Source organism: Numida meleagris, chromosome 4, assembly GCF_002078875.1.
Source record: "Numida meleagris isolate 19003 breed g44 Domestic line chromosome 4, NumMel1.0, whole genome shotgun sequence".
NCBI lineage: Eukaryota > Metazoa > Chordata > Aves > Galliformes > Numididae > Numida > Numida meleagris.
This window is the reverse complement of record NC_034412.1, coordinates 63,398,001-63,404,000: the sequence shown is the minus strand read 5'-3', so window position 1 is coordinate 63,404,000 and position 6,000 is coordinate 63,398,001.

Sequence of the window (6,000 nt, the reverse complement as noted above, 5' to 3'; positions counted from 1 at the left end):
TGCGGGGCTCGGAACCGCCACCGCCTCCCTCCGGCCCCGGCCCCCGCCCCCGGGCCTGACGTCACGGAGCCTCCTCCGAGCGCCCCGGGGCCGGGCCGGGCGGCGGCTCCGCGGCGCTGCGCGGGGCCGGGCGCGGGCGCAGGCGGAGAATCGGCGGCGGCGGCAGAAGGAGGGCTGGGTGGCCGCAGAAGAACCGAGGTGAGAGAGAGAGGGAGGCCGCGGCCCCTCCGCGCCCGCGTAGAGCGCGCCCCTCCCGCCCGGGAGGCGCGAGTTGGTGTGGGAGAAGTTTCCCAGGCCGGGCCGGCACTTCTCAGGTGCAGAGAGGCAGCACCGGGCTGTGGCGAGAGGTCTCTGCTTCCACCCGCCTCCCCCTTTTCTTTTTTTTTTCCTTTTCTTTCTCTTTTCTGTTTTTCCTTTTTCTTTTCCTATCGTTTTTTTCTTGCTTTTTCTTTATTTTTTCTTTTCTCCTTTTTTCTTTTTCTTTTTTTCCCCTATTTCTCTTTTTTCTTTTTTTTCTTTTTTCCCTTTTTTTTTCTTTTTCTTTCTTTTTCTTTCCTTTTCTCTTTTCTTTTTTTTGTTTCTTTTTCTTTTTTCTTTTTTTCCTTTCTTTTTACCTCCTTTTCCTTATTTACTTTTTCTTTTTTCCCCTTTTTTTCTTTCCTTTTTTTCTTTTCTTTTTTTCCTCTTCTTTTTTTTTTTCTTTTTTCTTTTATTGTTTTCTCCAAATCCGCAGAGTTTTTGTTCCCACCCGACCACGAGCGCAGAGCCGAGGCAGTCAAAAAGCCCCTCTGCCCCTCGCTGCTCTTTCGGGCCGGGAGCACTCCTCTCCCCGTTAGCCCCGAACGGCCCCGACCCGGCAGTGGAGGGAGAGGTTTTCGATTTTGAGCCGTTTTCGGCGTTTGAGAAACAAACGAAGTCGGATATATTTACTCAGAGCAAACCAATCCAAACGCTTTTTTTCGCAGCATTTCCACGGTTTTGTTTCTGGAGGGACTACGCGGAAAAAAAAAAAAAAGGAAGAAAGAAAGAAAAAAGAAATGACACATTTTCTGTACACATTTTCTCAGTTCGAGGGCAGCACCCGGTCTGTCGGTGGCTGTTTTGCAACGATTTCAGCCGCGGTGCATTCGAGCTCTCCGTTTCCCGGCCCCGCGCACCGCAGGGCAGCGGAGGGGATGCGGCTGCGGTTGCCGCGTGCCCCTCTCCGGGGTGCGGGGTTCTATGGGAGAAACAAATGAACGGAGCGCGCCCTTGGATGCCCGCTTCTGCCCTTGGGACCTCTGAGTCGGGTAAAACCCATTTTTCCCGGCTATCCGAGGAAGGAGCGGGAGTACTCCCGGCTCCCAGCCGGCGTTTCCCGAGGTACAACGGGGAGTTGCGCGGGTGCGCAGCCCCGCGGGGCGCAGCCCGATCCCGCTCTCACCCGCGTTACCCCTCTGCAGCCCAAGTGAGCAGCTGGTGGGAAATGCAAATGGCTCCTAGAGGAACAGAGGAGAGCGGGTGATTTTCATTCCCTCCTCGAGTGTGTGGAAGGAGCTGGACATACGTTTCACGCTCCTAATCCTTCTTTTACATTTTTAGTCATACTCCTATTAAACAACTAATTAATGCCCGGAGTCACCGGGGAATACATTAGACATGCTGCTGTGGAAGAGGGGTTTCAGGGTGGCTGGAAACCGCGGAGCCGCCTGAATGCCCGGATTCCAATTTTTCTCTCCCCTTCTGTCAAAGCGAGAAAAGGAAGAACACAAACCGGGGCGGCAAAGGCCGCTCGGAGGGCCCCCGCCGCGGTGACAGCCTGAGGGCGGCGGACGGGAAGGGCTTGGCCCGGGGCTCTCCTCCGAAGAAATGGAAATTAAGCATCCCCCCAGCCGGCACAGTGCAGGCACCGTCCCTCGATGTCTTCCATCGGTCTCTGCGGAGGGATCGGAGGAGAGCGGAGTTACGCTGGGCAGCGCCGAGAGCTTATTTCCTTCGCTGGCGGACTGTGCTCGCAGCGCTCCGTCCCTCTGCCCTCAGCCTCCCCCCGCCTCCCCGCGCTCCTTATCTGTCAGCGGACGCGTATGGAGATACCTAGGGCCGCTCTGTTAACACGCTCAGACACTATCGATCTGTTGGGCTGCTCGAGTATTTTCTTCCCGTCCAGAGCTGGTTTCAAAATTGCTCATTCGGACGGCTGATCCCGGCGCTACAACACAATAATTGTTCCAAAATTAAGCGTTTCGAACGGACACAGCGATTTGCATATAAATTACATGGATTCTGCCTCGCGTTTTCCACCCGTTTTATCACCAGTTCGAAATGAGCGCTTAACCACTCGAGCTAAAAGAATACCTAATGAATTGCCCAATTAAGGCGCCCCGAGGAGCCCGCTCGTTAGGTACATCGGGGCACGCCGGGGTGAGGACGGCGGTGCGAATGGGGCGCAGCGATCTTTGTCAGCACAAAGTAACCTCAAGCCCCGTATTTATTTTTCTTTCCTTTGATCCCTTACCCCTCTCCTATTAATTCTTTCTTTATTTTTTTTTTCCCGAAGGAGAGGGAAGAGGAGGCGCCGCCCGGGCCCTCCAGCTCTGGGATGTTCGAGGCAGCGGGCGGCAGCAGCCCGTGTCGCGATGTGTTCCGAGCCGAGAGCTTACCTTCGTCATGAGCATAGGCATAAAGGCGGCTCCGCTGCGAGAGGCAGCGCCCAGCGCAAGAAGTTCAGAAAAAGAGAGCGGCGGTGCGAAAATCTGTAGCCTCGGGGGCTAGCCGGCAGCCCCTTTCATTTCAAGCGCTTATTGATTTGCTGTTGTCATCTTTGGCGACGCAGAAGGACACTTGAAAGAATTTCTGATGGGGCTCTGATCTGAGAAACGAGATGACCTGACCGGGCTCTCACCAAATTCTTAATTACCACATCAACTGCCTTAAAAATAAAAAGGGAAAGAGGAGGAGGGAGAGGGAAAAAAAAAAGGGGGGGGGGGGATATCTCTGACAGCAGCTGAGTTTGCTTATCGAGAACTTTTTAACCATTCCGAAACTCTCCTTCCCGCCGTCGCGGCCTCAGCCTTAACCTCGCCCCCACCCCGCTACCCGAACCCGGGGTCCCGGGGCCGAGGCAGAGCTCAGCCCCCCCTCCCCAGGGCAGCTCCGCAGCCCTTTCTCCCGGCAGCACCAGGGCAGGGCGAGGAGCAGCCCTGGGACTGGGGAGGCAATGAGAACGGGGCAGATGCAGCAGGTTAGGGAGGAGAAGTGGAGAGGGGTCAGCACGAGGGGGTGGGGAGGTGGGTGAATGTGTGTATGTATATGTGTGTGTGTGTTGCACTCCATCAGACACGCAAGCCTGCAACTTGTCTGCAGCCAGATGACAGAATATCATCAAAACTGGATGCATACATCTTTCCACATGGAAAATTCATATGAATTCAACACCTGAAACCTGTTATAAAAGACACCAAAAAGAGCACTGTGCGTGGTGTTACTTGTATGCAGGCATATGAGGCTGAGAGATGACAGCGAGCTTTCCAGTAGAGCTGAAGGGAAAGGCGCTGCCTTTGTCCCACATGGTGCACACACACAGGCACATTCCTTCTTCTTCCTGCTCTGGCTGCTGTTTCTCCAGGACAAAGCAAGCCATCACTTACAGGCATCTTCCTCTCCCTCCATTTTTTTTCCTCCTGTTTTGTATGTGTTCACTCTTCATTTCAGAGTCAGAAAGCTGAGGGATGGCGTTAGCACCAACACTGGCCTCTCTGATTCTGTCCACCCCATAGCAGCATCCCGACCCAGGCTGTGAATGCTCAGAGGGCTTTTGCTCAGTGTGTGGTTACCCTTATGGGCTTTGCAAGATCACTGCCCTTTCTCAGCACATGCTGGTCTAACCAGCTCATGTCTCACCTCTGAGCAGTGCTGATGATGTCCCTTGTCATCAGTGTGTGCCACCCATCATTCATGAGCCAGCTGCTGAGCTGCAGCAACCAGGATTGTCTGGTTAGACCTAAGCCTTACACTCCCCATTGAGCCTCATCTCCTCACAGTCTGGTTTGTGCAGTGGCAGCACTTATCAATAAGGATTAGACAGCCTAGCACTGGTTTTCAAGCCTCATTGTATGGCTTCAGTTGTTTGTGACAGAACTTTTCAGCCCATAGCTTGCTCATATCCCATGTCCAGCTCAGTGTACTTAACATGCCTTTCTTCTCCCTATGTGTCTGACACTGTAATACTGTCATTGGACTTCTTTCTCAATAGTGTCATGTTGTAGTCCAGCAACTGAATGAAACCACCCCTTGTTTTCTTATAGGAGCTGGATTCAAATTTGGGGGATTTGGGAGCTTAGCAGGGAAACCCTAGAAGAGGTGCCACTTTGGAGGGTTTTTTTTTGACATGACTTTCTACATTGCTTTGTACATCTTGTCCAAAGCTTATGGAAATCCAAGATCTCTGTGTAGTTGCTTAATTCATTTTCATCCGTGCTAGGTGAAATTAGACCTTCTGCTAAGCGCTCCAGGTGTAGGCTGAAGGGGATGTCACATTTTTCAAAAAACAGGTATAGCCCAACAGTACTGCTACTGTTGGGGTGTCCTAGCTCATTGCCTTCCTATCGCTCTCGTCCGGAAACTGCACAGGTGTCACACCTTCTGACGGCTGTGGTGTTCCGGATCTCATTGCTCATGCTGTGAGCATTCGCAATGTTTGTGCTCTCTTTCCTCACCATGCTTGTCACATAGCTGCTTCTGCTGGACTTCATGTTTCTTTGGTGCTACTCTATCCCTCAATCTGTAAAATATTCAGCCTGAAGTGTTTGTGTGTGGTGCTTGGCTCTGGTCTGAATGCTTCTGAATGAGAAGAGGGAAAATAATGCCAGAATGACCCCAAAATATCTGAATCTCATAGTTTTGTTACAAAAGAGAATATCTCTTATTACTTTTGTTTCATTTGTTGGCTGTGAACTAATTATGAAGAAGCTTATTGAAGATGAGCTAAATGTGTGTCACTTAGGCTTTTTCCTCTTGCACAGTTTTTGGACGTGTGATGTGATGATGTTGTGTCCAGATTGTTCATGGTGTTCTAGGTGGAGTATCCAGAGTATCCAGTAAGTATCCACCAGATATCATGTAATTCCTCATGTCATTCCTCACAGCAAAACACTTTATCTTCTTTCTGCTTTCCAAGGACTTCAAGTTGCCACTAGTTTATCTCTCTCTCTCTCTCTTTTTTTTTTTATGTAAACCATCTTAAATCTGAAGAATATGTCAGAAATCTTCCATCTCTCAGTACAGGTCTCTTTCCCCCATCACAGCTTCTCGCTGAGGAAGCAGAAAAACCCAAGCAAATTACATCAAAATAAAATTATCGAAAAGGAGTTCATTTGTTATTTTTTTTTCCTTCTTCCTAACAGAAGTAGAATCTCTCTACAAACCTGAAACTGCAGTTGTCATTAAGATCACTGCAGTAGTCCTCCAACTGCAGCTTAGACCCTGCGCTATAAAACATCAGATATTTTCTCTGTTTGTGGTGTTGTTCCCTTTCCTTGCTTCACCTTCTGCCAGCCATGAAGGAAGAAAGCCTACATTTCAGGCTGCACATCCTCTTGTGCTGAAACTCTCCCTATGCTGGATGGTGATGGAAAGTGTGGCATTGTCAAGCCAGCACTTCTGTGGGGAAAATGGCACCCAGCCTCCTTGAAAGCTATTCTGTAGTTGTGTTGAGGTAAATCAGTGCACAGGCATTGCTTAGCTGTTCTCCGCTGGGAGTGTCTCTGCCCTGATGTGGGTCACCACGGGCCCTTGGGGTGTCCCTGCCCTGATATGGGGTCATCATGGACCCTCAGGGGTGTCCCCACCCTGATGTGAGTCACCACAGGCCCCTGGGCTGTCCCTGGCTGATGTGTGCCATCCACAAGCTCTCCGAGTGTCCCTGCCCTGATGAGGGTTACCATGGGCCCTCAGGAGGCCCTGACCCATTGTGGCAGCAGTCCTTCAGGGTGCCTGCTCCCATTCTCCATGGAGGCCCTGGAG